At 28.7% G+C, this 18,719-nt stretch overlaps 1 protein-coding gene across 1 annotated transcript in view; it reads right to left on the bottom strand.

The window, feature by feature from the left end:
* The window catches only part of LOC126908994 (semaphorin-5A-like), a gene marked incomplete at its 3' end in the record, with an annotated part of 33,874 nt that extends 27,759 nt beyond the window's left edge, over window positions 1–6,115 (bottom strand). Inside the window, 1 exon segment of the mRNA XM_050691354.1 lies at window positions 5,806–6,115.
* Between the last annotated feature and the right edge of the window lie 12,604 nt (window positions 6,116–18,719).

The following is an 18,719-nucleotide window of genomic DNA, read 5'->3' as shown; positions in this document are numbered from 1 at the left end:
GAAGAGTAAAAAGAATTTATTAGGTATGAATAAAAATAGACAGTTGTACGCCAATGTCATGCATCGTTAATTCGGCTCGTAATCGATTGTCCCGTCATCATTACTGGTCATGTTTTAATTAAAATAAGTTAATTGATGTCATTGATTGTAGGCGAAATTTTTGAACGGTCGAGGGCGAGGTCTGAATAAAATTACACGCAAGTAGTAAATGACAATATGTAATAAAATTATTGCACTTTGTAACAGGCGCTAGTTTTTAGGCATTTTAAAACAGGTTTTGCTAATTTAATAGATTATAATATAACTAATCATAGTTAGGAATACGAATCAAATTGTAGAAAATCAAGAGACCAAATGATATCAATTGTATTCAGGTGTTTTTAGAAATGTTTCAAACAATCATTTATTTCTTACTGAATTTGAAAAAATAATACTAATCTAGGAATCTTCAACCTCTGAAGTCGGTAAAATATATTGATTCATCAGATGTAATAAGGAATGCAGTCTGTAAGTTTTCTAAATATCTGCAACAGCTGTTAATATCAAGTCTCAGAGAATAAAATATTCTTTGTCACCTTATAAAAAAACCTACACTATAATCTAAAACATAGATCTTGTATTATTCTATTGAACACTTAAAAAAAAAAATACAATACCATTGTATACATTATAATACAAATTGATGCTTGACAACTTGATCACGACGATGATCGCGAAACGGTGAAAATTGCTTACATTAATCCATAACAAGATATTAGTAAAAAAATATTTTAACAAATATAACCAATTATATTTCCCACGATTTTTCTGTGTTAGTATTTAAAATAATTTCAAATGCCATTCAATTATCAAGTATTTGAATATCTATGGAACTATGCAGTTTACAATTTTATAATAAATTATTAGACAAATCAACTTTTACATTACACCATAAGTTACAAATTACAATGCATTTGATGAAATTCATATTTACATTTCCCCAGTGACCACGATATAGTTTTTTAAATTTTTTCTTAGTAATTAATATTGTATTAGAATTTGTATTTCGTCTTTATTATTTTATTAAATTATAAAGGTAAACATTTATAAAATTAAATTCGAAAACGACTATGTTCTAAAATAAAAAAAAAAATCAATAAACTGGTTTCACATTAAAAGTGATACTAATGGTTTATGTGGCATAGTTTAGTGAAATTTAAAACGTCACTAACAAGTTAAACTATTATTCGTGACAAGAGCTCATTTTTCAAAAGCTTATCAACTTTTTTATTTTAAAGTTTTTAAACTGCACTAAAAATTATCATTATACATAAAAATAAACATCTTCGAGGCATCTAAAACTATTATTAGTTTAAAAATAGCTTAAATGTAACAAAAGGTTTAACGAAACTTCTCTTATATTTTTATATTAAACTAATTTAATAATAAGAATTAAACACTATTTCTAATTTTAATGAGACTCGTCTAAAATATTCAATAACATACTAAATATATCAACTGGTTCAATTTTTCCAATTCAATTAAAGTTTAAGAATTTTTTTTTTAACGTATTAACTATAAAACTGGTTAAACTACTTGCATTAATAAAAAAAAAAAACATATCATAGTAAAATTATCTTCTCAACTTCGCATCGAATCTAAAAAACAAATGTTATTCAAATAAAAATTTATAATATTCTTCGAATGTCAATTCAATATTTAGAATAATAAACTAATATAAATATAATTAAATGACACGTGGTATTTTTAAAGTTTATAAACTAGATTTGTTATAAATTAAAAGTATATGTTATTACACGTGTATAATAGAAATTAATAATAATTTATTATTGTATTTATCGAAATAGATAAAAAAATTGTACGAGTGTAATAAAAATGATTATAGGAATAAAACTCTCCTAGAGATTATGAAATTCATTAAACAATTTTTTAATGGCAAGTTGTATTTTTTTTTAAAGATTAATCGGCAGCTTCAATTTAGGTACATGCATTGTATAAGCTCATTTAATGTCCTTAATTACACAGCCCCGAGGAATCATTTATTGTTAATAGTTGTGTAATACAATAGATATTATTGACTTACAACGAATATCTTTAAACAAGTTTTTCTTACAAGAAAAAAAATTTGAATGAGAATATTATAAATTATTTCAACGATTTTTCCGTTGATTTAGTTCTTTTGAGTTTATTAAGTTGTAAAAAGTTAGCAGGTAACACCGCAATGACTTTTCGGGTAATTTTTTTAGTAAACATGCTCGTGTGTTACCAACAACAGTTTATGATTTTGTTATGTCACCGTACCAACTCCAGCAACTAATCTGTCCGATTTCGACCACACCCGCAGTGGTTTTGAGCGACGGTTAACTTTTTTAAGCCGCAATACCTGCGAGCACAAGGAAGGCCGCGCGGCAGCAATGGAGTCACGCCCCCGAGCGCATTATCATAATGCATACAATATTGTATACAAGAAGAAACCGTAACGAGTTAAACAGAAAAAAAAACCACCGCCGACAAGAATGAATAATGCTCCCCGAAATGTTGACAAGAGATAATGTTACAGGTCGTATACGACGCGGCGGGCGCATTTAAATATCACATTATTTTATTGTAATGCTTATTTTTGTGTGTGCTTATAATATACACGTTTGATAGGAGGAGACTCGTAATTAAAATCGACTGAGAGATGTTTACCGCGTTTTTCTCCAGATAATCCATTGTGAGCTTCGATGGTCCACAGAGCAGCGTCCCCGGGGCTGATAGACGCACAGATGGTACCGGTTTGTAGTGTGTTTTTTTCCTTCCTAACGCGATGGGTCGATTTTTTTCTCTCTTCCGCCGGGTACTACTCTTACCCTCCCTACCGATTATGTAGCACGTGCTACGCTTGTACATGAACAGTTCGACTGTCATTGTGCGACGAGAAAAAATCGTATGCGCGTGTACATAAATACAATGGGAAGCCAATACACTGAGAGTCGACCACGACCATTACGGTTATTTATGAGAAAATAATGTACAGGAACCGCGTTCTTTACACAATACACGGCTCTGGAACAATTAATAGCCGGTTGTAAAAAAATGGAATGTCTAAAAGTTCATAGAAAACCTGACGGTTTCCGTGCAATTTTTATTTCAATGCGATTTATTCATCCGAGAAAAGTTATTAATCGTGAAATAGATAGGCATTGTTTTTTAGTTACTTCTCAGAACTAATTACATCACTCCTCAATACCGTAATTTGTAATAAAGTTGACAATTACTGCAATGTTAAAAACATTATAACGTTGTTTTATGTTATAGCCGCTACAGAAGCCGTAACAGAGGATATCGAATTAACGCGGTGGTTTCTGCAATTGAGAGTCGAGTTTACAAGTCATAAAATTACATAAAAACACTGTTCATTCGTTTTGAGTAATTTGATATTAGTCAGATTAGGGTACCATAGTCATTGTCAATAGATAAATTTGAATATTTTATTTAATAATCGACCAATACAATCGAGTGAAACGAAAAAAACTAACTCGACGTTTAACTGTTAAAATGTAACAAAATCTCAAGGTACTAAAAAACTGGAGTGAAATAGTTTGTAAGGTGATATACGAACAATTAGGTAAGAAATAACTTCAGTATTGCAGAAGGGTTACGGTTATAAAATAGTCGTCGTGTCACTTAAATACATCAACTCACATTCCTTTGTCTCTTTTTACATTTCAGAGGAACTTTTAACACACATATATAAACATTGTTATATGCATACCTGATACAATCAGACTTTGGGTCGTTTGAATATCAGAAATCTATCGGCTTAGTCTACCGATAACAAAGCCGGGTCCGGGTTATCTAGAAATTTCAGTTAAAAATGATTGAACAACGAGTGTGTTATTCAAGTGTTTTAAATTTCATCATGCAAACGTTTTAAATATTAAAATATTACAGGAAATGTATACATAATAATTCTTCTGTATGAAAACAATCGCTCTTGTTCATCTCTTAGTATGAGTGACCGGTTTCTCTTTTGCGCGTTTCTGATAAACGCCAAACGACTCTCTAATTAATTTGTGTAAATATCTCAACATGACAAGTCAACATATTTATGATAAACTATTAACACGGAATCACTTGTACGATTAATTGCGCGTCGAATTGATCAAATATTTACCAAACACTTTTTGCCATGCCCGAGAATATTATTCTAGTCAGTTTCCTTAATAGGAAGCTGAGCGCACTTCAGCGTGAAAGATTTCAAAGTACAGTTGTAATACGTGGATGACTAAGTCAGAAGACGATTTTGGGTATAATTAGCACATTAAACATTTCAAACGCAGTCTCCGATCTGAGTTAAAAAGACAACTGTCAATAAAAAACTCGGTGGAGTTCTAAATGCTGGTCTTAAGCACGTGCAGTCGCTTTGAACACGTACGTGATGTCACTCATATCCAATGGTACATTTATTGTATTGGCCAGCGGCAAGACAGAAAAAGGAAAATTTCCCGACACAATAACTTTCTAACGAAATGTGATATCCATCACAAAAAACCACCGAGACGACAGTGGTCATGTCGGAGCCGAGGAGTCTGCTACCTATAGTTTTGTATTCAAATAATAACCGCCTGTACTGCTGCTGCTGCTGCCGCCGAGGTTAATTTTTTCTCGTAAAACGCAGTTTATACATATAGATTTTTTTGTAGGGTCAACCAAGGTCATTAGAACAATCACGTTTGTGTGATATTATGTATGCGAGCTGCTATTATTGTCCCGGGCGCGATGAACGACGCGTATAGGGTGCAACCGGTTTGGTCGTATTATGTTACTACAAAATACATATTACACATCTCAGGACCGTTTCGTTCGTGATAATAACAATATTGTGTATCCGCCGAAGGATTTTCGAACGCCTCCTCGCGGCAGCGGAGACGACGCAAACCTCTGACGGCGATCGTGATCTTCGTGGACGTTTGCAACATTACCGTCGTCTTGGTTTTTCTGACCATTAGATTGGAAACTTGTAGTAGTGCTTAGAGAAATAATAACAATAACCCGTCCGTAAAGTGTGTACCCAAGCCCTTTTTTATGCCCAAACGTAAAGCCATTTACTTTATTTTTTTTTCAATGGACCGTACCTTCGGTGACCTTCGTGGCGCCACCATTAGACTGTGTCACCACTACTGATAGGGACAGGATGGTCGCCAGCAGGATACAAACACAGGATAGGTATCAACAAAATAGTCATAGTGTGTACATAAATGAACCCAGCAGGGCGATTGTACCAGACGGCGCCGGAAGATTCATTCTGACAACGTCGTCAATATCAGTTCATCGAAGACTGGTCGGAGGATATGGTGTCATTACACGAGCGTGTACGTCAAGAGCGACAACCCATAAAACCTTAGACCATTATTAAATTTTTTTTAAGAGGTTGTAAAACACTGACGTGTGCAAACAGTGGCCATATTCGATTGCCACCGCAGGCGCACCACCCTTCACCCTGTCGCACAATGAAATACAATTAACATTGTACCCCCGTACAACAACATTAGTTATAAAAAACCAGTAGAACACTATTAGCGTACAGCAAGCTCATCTTTCAGCAACACCCTACTCCGCCTTCCGCATCCGCCGGAAAACTATATGTATTCATGTCACGATGGCGACAAAAGCGGATTGATAACCTCAGTGTTTTAGAGTAATTTCTTCGGTCGTCACCGAAGAAATTATAATAACGCGTACCTTAAGCTGCAGTGGGTACGTTTTCAGATTTTTTATGCGACACTATATTATCATTGTAATAATACAAACTCAACTCACCCAGATACAATGTTGTTGATAATACCAAACGTTACCGGCTGCTGTTATTGTAATATAAATTCATTTGCATTGTTATCCTCGAGGCGAAACGATCGAAAACTGTAAGTCCCACACGAATAAATTTTAGAAGTTCTATTAACACCGTTACACTTAACAAATAGTTTTCCAATATTATTTTCTAAACAAATCTATTATCACATCGAGTGCACGCACAGCACGAGTTGATATGAAACACTACTCGATGGTGATAACGACACACGACCGACCGGCACAAACGTCGGAGGGAGACTGGTCGCGTACAGCACACCAATACACGTTCTCGGTGCAATAATAACATATGCGATGCGTCTGGACACACGAAGGCATACCACCGTTTCGTACAGTGGTAAACACCTGCAAGAGAAACCCAACAAAATGCTAAGCATCATCCATTTGCTAAACGTACATAATTGAGAGCCCCAAAAATTGCTAATGTACTTGAAATAATCTAGAAAATTGTTTATTTTAATTCAATTTGACTCTTTACAAATAACTCATTTCTTAACATCATAATTTTCTTTTCTTACATGATTTTTTTTTTATTCTTTAAAACTTCAAATATATTCATTTTTGCTCTTAGTGTCTCAAAAATTTTTATCGGTTATGTTTTGTACGGTTGATTATAATTTCTTTAATAAATATGTTATTTCTCTATCAATTTAGATGTACAAAAAATTCAAAATAATTGATACTTATTTTTAAATATTTCTGGTATAGTTTTAATTTTTGATGAAATATAATCCTATTTAAAGGGAAAATCGCGAAACTTGATTAATTAACATTAATTAATTCCTATATTTTTTGTTTTTGTGTTGTTACAAAGTGGATCGCTAAAATAATTAAGAGAGAACGAATACTGTGTGTATATACAATGCTAGTTGGAAGTAATTTTGAATTATTAATAATTATAATTCACAGCACGTACATTTTATAATACTGTAATGTAGAAAATATATTATTAAAATGTACCAAAGGTATTCAATATTTATTTCTACTTTCTTTGATCGCGTTTTGTAGATCAATTATTTTGTAAAAGTGGTAATAATATTGTTTAACGGATGTGGCTAATTGCTTTATTCGTATACTATGTTTACTATACATTGATCTAATCTGGTAGAAAATTGAAGGATTTTTAACATATGGTGCTATAGACGTATAAAAAATAATAATTCAAATTCTTATATACAACTGTAAATTAGGTACCATTAATACTAAAGCTATGACTAGAAACGGTTAATCCAAATAAAATAAGCATATAGGTAAATAGTATTCATTAAATACTATACCGATTTACTTATAATCATAAGCTAACATTTCAACAGATAATAATATCATTTTATTTCTTTGATTAAACTCTATGTTATTAACTATAACCTTACTTTCTTCCTGTATAACGCATATAGTTATTAATTTATGCAGATTGGTATAAAATTATATAGAATGAAATTAAATTTCGTTGAGTATAAAATGCAAGTAACAAAATAAAGACCACCTTGTGTTGAAGATTTTTAAATATATCTAAAATTCTTAAACAAAATATCTTCAACAAAAAATAAAAAGGTGTCTCATGTAAGGGATATATTAGAGGAGATAATTTTTAAAAACATTAAAATTTAGTTATAATAATAAGTTCTTATAATAATTGATCAAACTCAGTGGCGTAGATAAGGGAGTTGGTTAAAATTCTTTATAACGAACATTTTTTTCTAGAAAAATAAATTATATGTTATAGTGGTCGAAATATGGAAAAAACGGAAGGATGGCGTCCTCCTATTATTTTTAATCTATATTTTTCATCTCTCATCTTATTTTATTAAATATAATAAATTCTCCTTTGTATTGTACAATGTGCATAAAGTATATCGATTTAAATCAGTGTTTTTTTTTATTGAAAATTATAATTTTGTATTTTTGTGATTGTTTTTATTAAATTTTCTGAAATTAATATACAATGTAATAGCAAGCTCAATAATATGTTTTATGTATTCATATTATATTTAAATTACTTAAATTAAATTATATTTTTCTTAGTTTAAGAATTTAAGTTCTTTATAATTAGATAAATATTTTTTTTATTTAAAGTTTATTTTTGTTTTAAATTTAGAAATAAACTGATTTTTTTTTAATGAATAAATAATAAATGAATAAACGTTGATTAATTTCATTTTATTTAAATAAATGTTTCAATCATTATAATGATTATATGTTGATAAATAATTACGGATGCATCATTTGTATATATTAAAATTGAATGTTAAACTCTGTGACTCTTCTACAAATGCCTTTTCTGCGAAAATTTGATTAGTTACATGTTTTCGTGTTTATGTTTATTTTTCTTGGATTTCTATGGAGAATCATATAAAATCACACATACAAATGTACGGACTACAGAATTCTATGATTTTTAAAATCTTATAATAGTATATTATACAAAATTTGTTTTAAGACAAATTTTTTTTTGATATTTTTTGTTCTTAATACTTATTCAAAATATCTGTTGGTATTATAATAATAGTTTCTTAGTAAAAGTTACACACACTAAGTTTTATCATGCAATTCAATACGACTCGACCACAATCGCATAGAGTGGTCTACGCCGTAAACGACCTTATGATATTATCGGATTTTTTTTCAGTATATCTGTTGTATTTAAGAGTAATTTTGCTTTATTTTAAAGTTGAATACTCAAGGTACTAATACATCATATCACTTATACTTAGTGTCTTTGTAATCTACCTAGAAAAATTTTCCATTACTATAATTTGTGAAAAGCTCGTTATCGGTATACGTTTCATTTGCTCGTGTTCGCCAACAATTAGTCAACAAGAGCTGCACTATGTGTCACATGAATCTGTAATAAATATCATGTTGCCGGCGGGGAATGCAAAATTTTATTATGAGAACCGTTTTAAGACTGTGGTTTAACATTGCGGTAGCTGACATAGGATTTTATTCGTTTGTAATGGTTTGTCTCATCCATCCTAAACACTGGCTAACATAACACAGTAATGGTTGATTTATACAATTTAAAACCGTTTGTAATCGTGGGGATGCACCACGTGGTTTTATTAATGCTACTATTGTCTGTGTATTTAATAATAATGTTGCGTGCAGCTACGTGCAACCGTTTTTTACCCTTCAAAAACATCAGATTTAATTCGGTATACTGGAAACTCTTTTGTCCCACGTTCTACAAAAACCAGCAAACAGTAGTGTTAATTTTGAAGACAAAATAACACTTGAATTTTGATCTATTCGTACGTACGAGTGGAGATCCTTAGACATTTGATCAATCAGTAATTGGAAATACTATTAATTTGTCTTTTTAATCGTTTTTAATGTTGTATTGTACTTAATACAATAAAAATTTATATTGTGAGTTGTGTAATAATAATTTACCCCAAAATGTAATTATGACGATATCGGTATTTTAAATTATTTATTAGCTGTTTACAGAGTACTTGATTTATTGTTAGCCACTAAATTTCTCCTAATATAAAATCGCTTAATTTTGTTTATTAAATAATACTGAATAAAATTAAACAAAAAAAAAAAACAGAAATAAATAATATTTATTATTATATTATATTATACTTCTTGATTTCGATTAAACATTGTTTAGTTTTATCCCTTATTTCTTATAAGGATATCAACTTTATTTTTTTAAAAGTCAACACTTATATTTAACTAGTTCATGTAATAGAAAATGACCAAACTAAAGAGATGACTGGTCGATATTTACTTTTGAACTAGTAGTTCAGAAGCTGTTAATATTTTTTATCTAATGCGTGGATTAGAGTGACAGAAAAATATATAATGATAAACATAACATAACTAGCACTTCTTCTCCAATTTACATTTGAAAATATAAATAAATTTCGAAATATGGGTTCAAAACTTTTTATCATTTTTTAGTTGGATAATTTACTATTGTATGAACTATTTAAATTGATATATTACCATATAAAAAGAATAAAGTTGATATTCATATAAGAGATAAGGACCTTAAAAATGTATTAATCTCTTATAAATCAATAAATTAATAATACTAAATAAAATCAAAATTGTTTTTATAAAATTAATATTATTATTATTTAGGAGAAATTTAGTAGTCAACGATAAATTAATTACAAAAAAATAAGACATTTCCAGTTTCGTCTAAAGTGATTTCAGCAATTGATACTTTTAAAATGTAAATCAATAGTATGAAGTAATTAACATGTAGTGATAATTTAGTGTTCAATAATAATTAATTATAATTACTTAGCTAGTTGTGAAATAATTATTGAAAATATTATTATAATCAATATTAATTAATATTTTTTTTTAGATCACTTAAACATAAAAGTTTTAATATATACAAAAATATTGAAATTACACTACCATTAAAATATGAAGGATATATCTTTTAATATATGAATTGACATTTCGAATTTATTGTCACGTCCGTTTTTCGGCTGTTCATCAATCCATGAAAACTTGAAAAATACTATTAGTAAACGTTTATGTTAGTCACTGGGTTGCAGAGAAGTAATATTCTACGAAGAAATGATTACATTTACACTTGAAAGAATGTTGTTTCAATAGCTCCAACGAGGTTAAATCAGAGGAGCTTAATGACTGAATTCATGAATAATTTATTACACAAGAGGAGACATTTTTATTATCATTTTGTGTAACACCGATAATAAGAAGCAGAGGTGTTTTTTAATTCGTTTACTTTTATGTATGTGCGAGATGCTTTTTTTGTACAACTCATGAGTTGTAACCATATAAAAATATATTCATTAAGAAATATTAAAAATATAAATATATAAATTCGTGACGCTATTTTTGAAGTACTTTAACGTAATTTATTAAAAAAATGAAGAGGTCCTTATAAGATAAACCAAAAATAATTAACACATAGTGAATTATATCGAAGAAATTTAAAGCCATATACGACAAAAGTCACATATTGCACTAACGTCATACATTGTCAAATAAAGAGTTAATAAAAGACTACACTGAGAACAGAGAACATTTACTTCACAGCTACAACTGTGTACTATACTATTTCAGTAGTCATGTTACAGATTTTTGACTTTTCAAAATAGAAAAATTCGTTAAAATTGTATGTAATTTTATTGTGGTTACAAGTTGTATTTTTCAACTATATTATTGTAATGGATATTATTTTTATAAAAAACTCTACAGTAGTAAAAAAGAAAAAATATTTAAAGTATATCTTTTAAATATAAGTGTGTAAACCATTGGCGTAAATTGGGAAGAGGGACATAAGGAGGCTTTAGTACATGAATAATTGACGTACAATAGAGTAATAATATTGAGTTAAATAATAATATCAACATAGTCTTCAAATAATATTATAATTTGTAGTTTATTCGCAACTTTTAATTCAACTGTACAAGTATCGAATGAGAGTTAGAGCCTATTCACCTTTTTCTACAGAGTCTAATTGTGCTTTTTATGTTCTGCTCGCCCGCTTAGATAAAAATTCTCCAAAAAGTGACTCTGGCCCAGAAGATCTTTCCTGGGCTGGATTCACGGTATTTGACGTGTGCCCCTCTCTGTCTCTGCCAATAACAGTTCTATAGGGACAAACATTCTGTAATATGATTTTTCATTGTACTTTTGCTAGAGCGCCCACGTTTGTCTTCGCTAGTTATTTGTCTAAATAGTAGTAGATAAATTCATTATTACCTAAATGGGTTTTATGGTCATTACTATTGTCATTTTTAATGTAATTATCCTATTTTGGCATTTTCATATAGGTGCAGTTTTTATGTTATTTTGTCCAAATACAAGTAGGTCAACAATAAAAATTCAAATTTACATTAAACATATAATTTGTGTAGGTTTTTGACTAATTGTATTAAATTGTTCATTTCACTTTTATATTAAACTGGTCGGTTCAATTATTTCTTTTCATTTTACTAGTTTTGGCAATGTAAACGTTATTTCAGTATAGAATGCCAGTTATAATATTTACTTCAAATGTAAATTTTTTATAGCAATACTATATGGAAATATATTAATTTTAGAATTTAACGACGTGAAATTTTTACTAGTGATATTTCTTTAAGTGGAATTTTCAAGATATATATTTAAAGTTTAAGTTTATAGTCATTCTCGCAATTATTAATAAATTAATAGAAATCTTTAAGTAGTATTTTGCTCTATGGTTTTTTGAAACTTATAAAAATGAAAAAAGCAATATATATACATTTTAGATAATGAAATAATATAAAATAAAATTTTTACATTTAACCTTAATCTCTTGCTAAGGACTCCACTGTTATTGGTTTCTCCGATGACACCCTTGTCCTTGCAGAAGGCAAGTATATTGTAGAAGTGGAGCGAAAGTTGGCAGAGGAACTTAATCTGATTTCAGGAGAGATCCAGGGGTTGGGANTTCAGCAGAGATCCAGGGGTTGGGGCTTGTTCTCACAAAACACTCAATTCAAATTTTACTTTGTTTGACTGCATAGGTTCGATGGACCGACAGCACTTCCGCCCTATCGACCAGTTAGCCCAACAGACCGACACTAAAAGTATCAGTAAAGGATACAGATGTGGCTGTTTATGATTGTATCTGTATTTGTAAAAATTGTGAATTTTTTTACTTAAACGGGAGAGTTTTCATAGAAGAACAATCGTTTTTTTTATTTTTAATTTGTAGCTCACTTAAAGAACTGTATACCTTTGATTTAAGTTAAAAATAAGCAGACATCATCTAAATTGTTAAATCAAGATACATATTATATTAATACTATATATTGGAAGTATTGACATTTCTGACATAACTTTGACAAACTTTTATTAAACTAAACATTAATTGAGGCCCTTTGAATGTAAGGAATATTACAAAAGTGCATATAAAGTGGTTTAATGTCGAAAAAATCAGTTTCAAAGTTTTTCTATAATATCCTATATATTTATAATAACAATTAGTATGTCTATAGTAATTATTAGTTAATTTTTCTATAAAATCATATATTATGAACAGCTATTTTAGTTTATTCAGATAATTTTATTATGAATATTTTAGCTTCGATTTTAGCAAACTTGTCAACTCTGACAATTTGATAAATGTACTTATTTTTTGTTGTGGCTTTTAGAGTAAAGAGCAAAAATAATTGCTCATGTTAAATAGCGTCACATCTATAGGTGCTAATAGTGTTTTGAATTTGGGGTGATTAACAAAACAAATTTATTATGATAATTTTTGTAACTGATAGAGAGATTGTATAATATTATAGTAAAATATTTGTAAAACACCTAAACTGCTGCCAATCCAAAAGTTTGATGATTTTCTATAGTTTTTGGACGAGTGAGCTATGTGTATTCATATATTCTGTGATATGTGAGATAGTATTCGTCGATGGCATCAGTCATCACGTCTGGGCATATTTTGTGTCGTTATTACGTTATTAGAAATTATTGTTATTTTGTCCGTTTATTATAATTTAATCTAATTAAATAGTTTGTACTATTCAATTACAATACTAAATACAACAATTTAAAATAGAACAAATACATTTTTAGATTCACAAAATTAAAAGGTAACATCCTGAGGCATGAGAATTTTCCACCGATTCGTGTTCTTTTTGCACACTTTGAATTTTTGGGTAAACTTCAGTCTGGAAATCATTAAATGCTTTAAGAAAAATAAATAGACTGATTGAAATGTACGAATTAAAATGTTTATTTAACATGAATTTACATGTGTTAATACTTTTGAATGCCGATGCTAATAATAGGGATTAGTCTTGATCTTGTACAAATACTATTACAATAAATTTATACAATACAAAAATTATACGATTTCACAAGTACACCTCAGATCAAATAAGAAATGACCCGGATGAGTTTACTACGCTTTAAATTCGGGAGAGTTTACTACTGTCCGAGCACTTTTCACTGGTAAGTCCTTGTTTTTTAGTAGGTGACGTCATATGTTGTTCATCGCAGCAAAAATAAAGATATATATTTACCAATAAAAAAACCATTCCTATCTAATAAATTTCCTATTCGTACGCACACCCTTTCCATGTGTATAAAATTTTATTATTTACAAACATGTTGTTGTCTCCTAATTGTCGATGGCTGTCAGCGATAATGATCCTGGCTTATCGATAATGATCTATTATTAGAATTTTGAAGCTATTATAATAATGTCACAATATAAATCAGTTTTGCTGTGAAACTTCCATGTTAAAATGATTATCTAATAGTTATTTTTTCTTTTATTATACATATTGTAAATAGTCATCATCAAATAAGTATATTTAAAAATAATACAAATATATATAACACTGGCGGCACTGCTTATAGGGACACTGTTATCACTGTTGTAATTTGTATAATCATATAGAAGTAATGTGTAAAATCTATGGTAACATATTTAATAATTTAAAAAGTATACAGTAATAAGTTTTAAATTATCGATTTGTAATTTTGTTCAATAATAAGTTGATCGATTCTACAATAAAGTTTTTTATTAATATTAAATTCTATAACAAATCCACACATAAACAATAAAGAATTGAAATTTAAAACTTCTTACTGTATAATTTTTTAATTATATAAAATAAATATAATTATTAATTATTAAATATGTTACCATAGATTTCATAAATTACTTCTATATGATTATACAAATTACAACAGTGATAACAGTGTCCCTATAAGCAGTGCCGCCACTGTTATAAATATATATAATAATCATTATTAAATTTTAATTAGAAAACGATACTTTATGACTAATGTCAAAAATCATTAAAAAAATTCTAATAAATTGAAGAAATTAGTGGGGTTTCGGACATCTTAGATTCCTTCTCAGATACGGCATTGAATTCTTCAACTAGTTATCAAAATCTAATTTGAAGCAAAATCATCAGAAGTTAAATAATGTGTAATAAGTCGCAGACAATACAGTTTGAAATGTTTATTGCACTTTCGGCATACATTTATGTAGTCCCTTATTTAAAAAATGATTTTATTTGTAAGACAATAACCACAAATTATATAATTCTATTTAATGACAGTACATTTTTAAAACTTGTTTAGGCTATCTTCTTTTGAATTCCCGTCTGAAAATTTCAAATTTAAATTTATTTTATAATACTGTTTAGATGAAATTTAGTTGACTAGTTTTACTAACATAATAATATTAACTCACAGAAACAAACTATAAATGAACAATACAAAATACAATAATTAAAAATTTTTTTAAAAAAATATATTAAAAATTGTATAAATTTGGCTTCTCAATGTACAACTTAAAAAAAATTGAAATTTTTTGGCTTTACCTAATACTACACAGATAAGGAAGAAAAGGGATGAAGAGCACAGCCTAACCATGTGAGTCGGACTCAGAGTAGATACCAGAAATGCGGCTAGAGCGCGCTACTTATTTAGTGCTACACTAAACATACATTTTTAATTTACAAGCTATAATGATGCAGTATGAAATATTTTTTACATGAGTAAAATAATTTATTACAATATGATTAATTTATATCAAACTTTAGCTTTTTATGAAAAACAGTTAGAAGCATAATTTATCTAAATTGTACAAAATTTAATCAGCTGTAAGTAACAACTATTCAAGTATTTCTAAAAAGAGAATATTTTTATATTGTTCAAACAAATTATGAAAATGTCATACTTGCTATTACACAATTCTTAAGATCAAATATTGTTCTTAAATTAAGTTATGCACAATTGACTTATTGACTTAAGAGAATTAAATTCTAGGCTTATTTTAATAAAATTTTATCATTTTTTTTCAAAATTAATAAATGTGTAATTTATTTAATACACATTAAATGTATATTATTTTACTTTTGGTGTTAATTAAATGCAAAATGAGTAATTCTCAAAGTCCTTATAAAAAAACCCAGCACAATAGGGGCCCGGCATTATTTCTCCTAATAGAAAATTTGTGGGCAAAATATATATTTTTATATTGTATAGATTTACTGACTTACTTAAAGAATACAGACTTACTAAAAGATATTTAAAAATTAAAATTAAATAAAATTTTGAAATTTGTAAGTGGTCTCCTTCAAATCTTTAGTGTACATAAGTTATTTATAAGATATTCATCGATAGCATATCAAAAATAATAATTATTTCTTGTATATTATATAAAAATGTTATAAAAATAATTGTATTTTGAAAGAGTTATAGCAAAATGAAAAAAATTACTAATTTTTATAGAAATTTTGATATATTTGATTTAAAGGCCAATTATTAATAGAAGGCAAATGGTTTGAACGATTTATTTTCTTTAATCATAAAGTACGTTTAATAATTTTTAAATTTTTAGATATCCCGACTTTGTATTTTGTCCGAGTAACAAAAGCGACGACTGTTTGACGTCCACCACAGTCCCTTAAGTGATACCTTCGAACGTCGGGGTGGTTCCCTTGTTGGCTAACGAAAGCCCTAAGGCCGTCATCAGTTCGACCCCACGCCGATCTGCCGAAGCGGATTCCTATGCCAGGGACTTTGCGTTAAAGTCCTTGGTTCAAGTCACATACAATTATTGTAACACGACTGGCATTATTGTGGGCCACTCCGGAACTGCCCTTAGGCATTACTACAGAGCAGCTCCCGCCGTCGTGTTGATCTAGAACTAAATTACAACACGGCGTGGCATTTCCCGTTAGCCGAATCCAAAAATCAGATCCGTTGCCCTGGCAGCACCATGTGATGGTCTATGCAAAGAACTATGCAAAAGTTGGGGCTTAATAACTCATAGTAACATAGAAAACATGTATGCGAAATCCTAAGGCGTTAGCATAAACTAGTGCCTCAGTTCCACTTGAACTGGTGGGCGTGGCTGCTTCTGTCAAGAGCGTGCGGCCGATTCTTTGCCGTGTATAGTATTTAAAACGATTTTTGTTTTTTGTTACATTGTGTTTCTAACAATATTAATAATAAATTTAAAGGGATTAAAAAAAAACAAATTTTCTCATTTTTTAAAAGTAAAACAATATTTTTTCTCGTTTAAATTTTTTTTCCATCCTTATGATTTTCATGTAAGTAACAAAATTAAATAAATAGTTATTTTTAATAAGAAATCGAAATACGTATAATTGCACATATACCATATTTTTATTTTATGATTAATTGCTTATATGATTTATGTAAATTCTCAAAAATAAAATCTGTTTAGTCATATTTATTAGGCCAACTTATTTTATGTTAAAAAAACATTATTCCATCAATTATTCAAGTTGGTAAAATTACTGAAACTAATTGTTTTATTTGAATGACGACATCTATTATTATTAAGTTCTATTTTAGCGTAAAATTTTCTTAATTATTACTGAAAGTTGGGTGAATGCATTAAAGGATTGAATATCTTTTTATATAGCATATTAAAATGTATAAACATCAGTTAGAAAATCAGTAACTAATTTATAATTAATAATTAAAAAGTATTTTTATTTGAAATTTTTAACATTTAGTGAGAGTAGAAATTAAACAAATGCTATCAAAAACTTATTAATAGGGGTATGAAAACATTAATGAATACAATTAACATTGGGTACGCTAAACTATAACCGTAGTACGATTATTGCCTGTATAAATGAAAATGCACAGGCTCAATAAAGAGTGCTTTGGTTACTCATTAAATGTATAAAGAATTCTTAAGGATCAAAGTCAAGTGAATTTTTGATGACTAAAAAAATAATTATATCTGTAATTATAAAATTAAAACAATGTTCTCTCAACGTCATTTCAAGTTTAAATTCACGGTTCTTGGGCAGAACACTTTTCTGAATACCCTGGAAATACTTTCATAAAANTTCAAGTTTAAATTCACGGTTCTTGGGCAGAACACTTTTCTGAATACCCTGGAAATACTTTCATAAAACCTAAAAAAAATATTAATGAATCTAAATCACACAATTTATATACTCGAGGACTTTAACGGATTCTAAATTCAGAATAATTACATTCAAATTATTTTTTAAGTATTCTGTATTTTTGTAATTTATAACATAATAATTATGTTATAAATTATTTCATATTATTAGGAATGCTTGTCGAATAAAAAAGAGAATTTTACAATACAAAATACGAGTATTTAAAATTTGGTGGTATCAATATAGATTCTTTGCGGCTGAGTAATGTATTTTATTTAATGAATAAAATGTAAAATAATTTTTAGATTTGATATAATGATTCAAAAAAGTATTTCTATAGGTATTCGAAATAATATTTTACCAAAGTATGAAATCAGTAATAATTTGCATGACTCAACTGAAGATAATTTATGTCCACTTACAGTTTTGCGTGTTTGCAAAGCTGTAAAAATTAATGTTAATAAGTTATTTTCAAATTTTTAACATGCATCTTAAAAACTAAATTATTAGAAAATTTATCTTAATGTCTACGAGAAAAAATATATTTTTCGGTATTTTGACGAAAATAACTTGATATATTTGATTATATTGTAGTAAAAAGTGGGATGATGTGGCCGAATTGGTCATGCAGCAGTGCCTAATGTGAACTGTTTCGAAAAAAAATATTGTAGTTAAACCAACTTAAAAAAAAGCAAAATTTTTATCGTGTATATTGTAGTCCATAAAAATAAACATGAAATGGGTCAGTTTTCAGTCCTACTACATGTACGTGGTAGTTTGACTAATCAACACCGTGTGCTATAGGCCGCGGTACAAAGTTTGACAAGTGTGGTGCAGGCGATGACAACCCGTCGCTTACAGTTATTGGGTTTTTTACACATCTCTACACTCTAAACACCATTATATTACGATAAAATATAAAAAAAACAAGATTTTTCTAAATTAGCAATATTTATCCTATAATACTATAAACAAAATATCGAAGTATTG

This window comes from Daktulosphaira vitifoliae, unplaced genomic scaffold (assembly GCF_025091365.1).
Source record: "Daktulosphaira vitifoliae isolate Bord-2020 unplaced genomic scaffold, ASM2509136v1 Scaffold_70, whole genome shotgun sequence".
Taxonomy (NCBI): domain Eukaryota; kingdom Metazoa; phylum Arthropoda; class Insecta; order Hemiptera; family Phylloxeridae; genus Daktulosphaira; species Daktulosphaira vitifoliae.
Note: the sequence above shows the minus strand (reverse complement) of the source record. Positions and strands in the feature narration are given on the sequence as shown.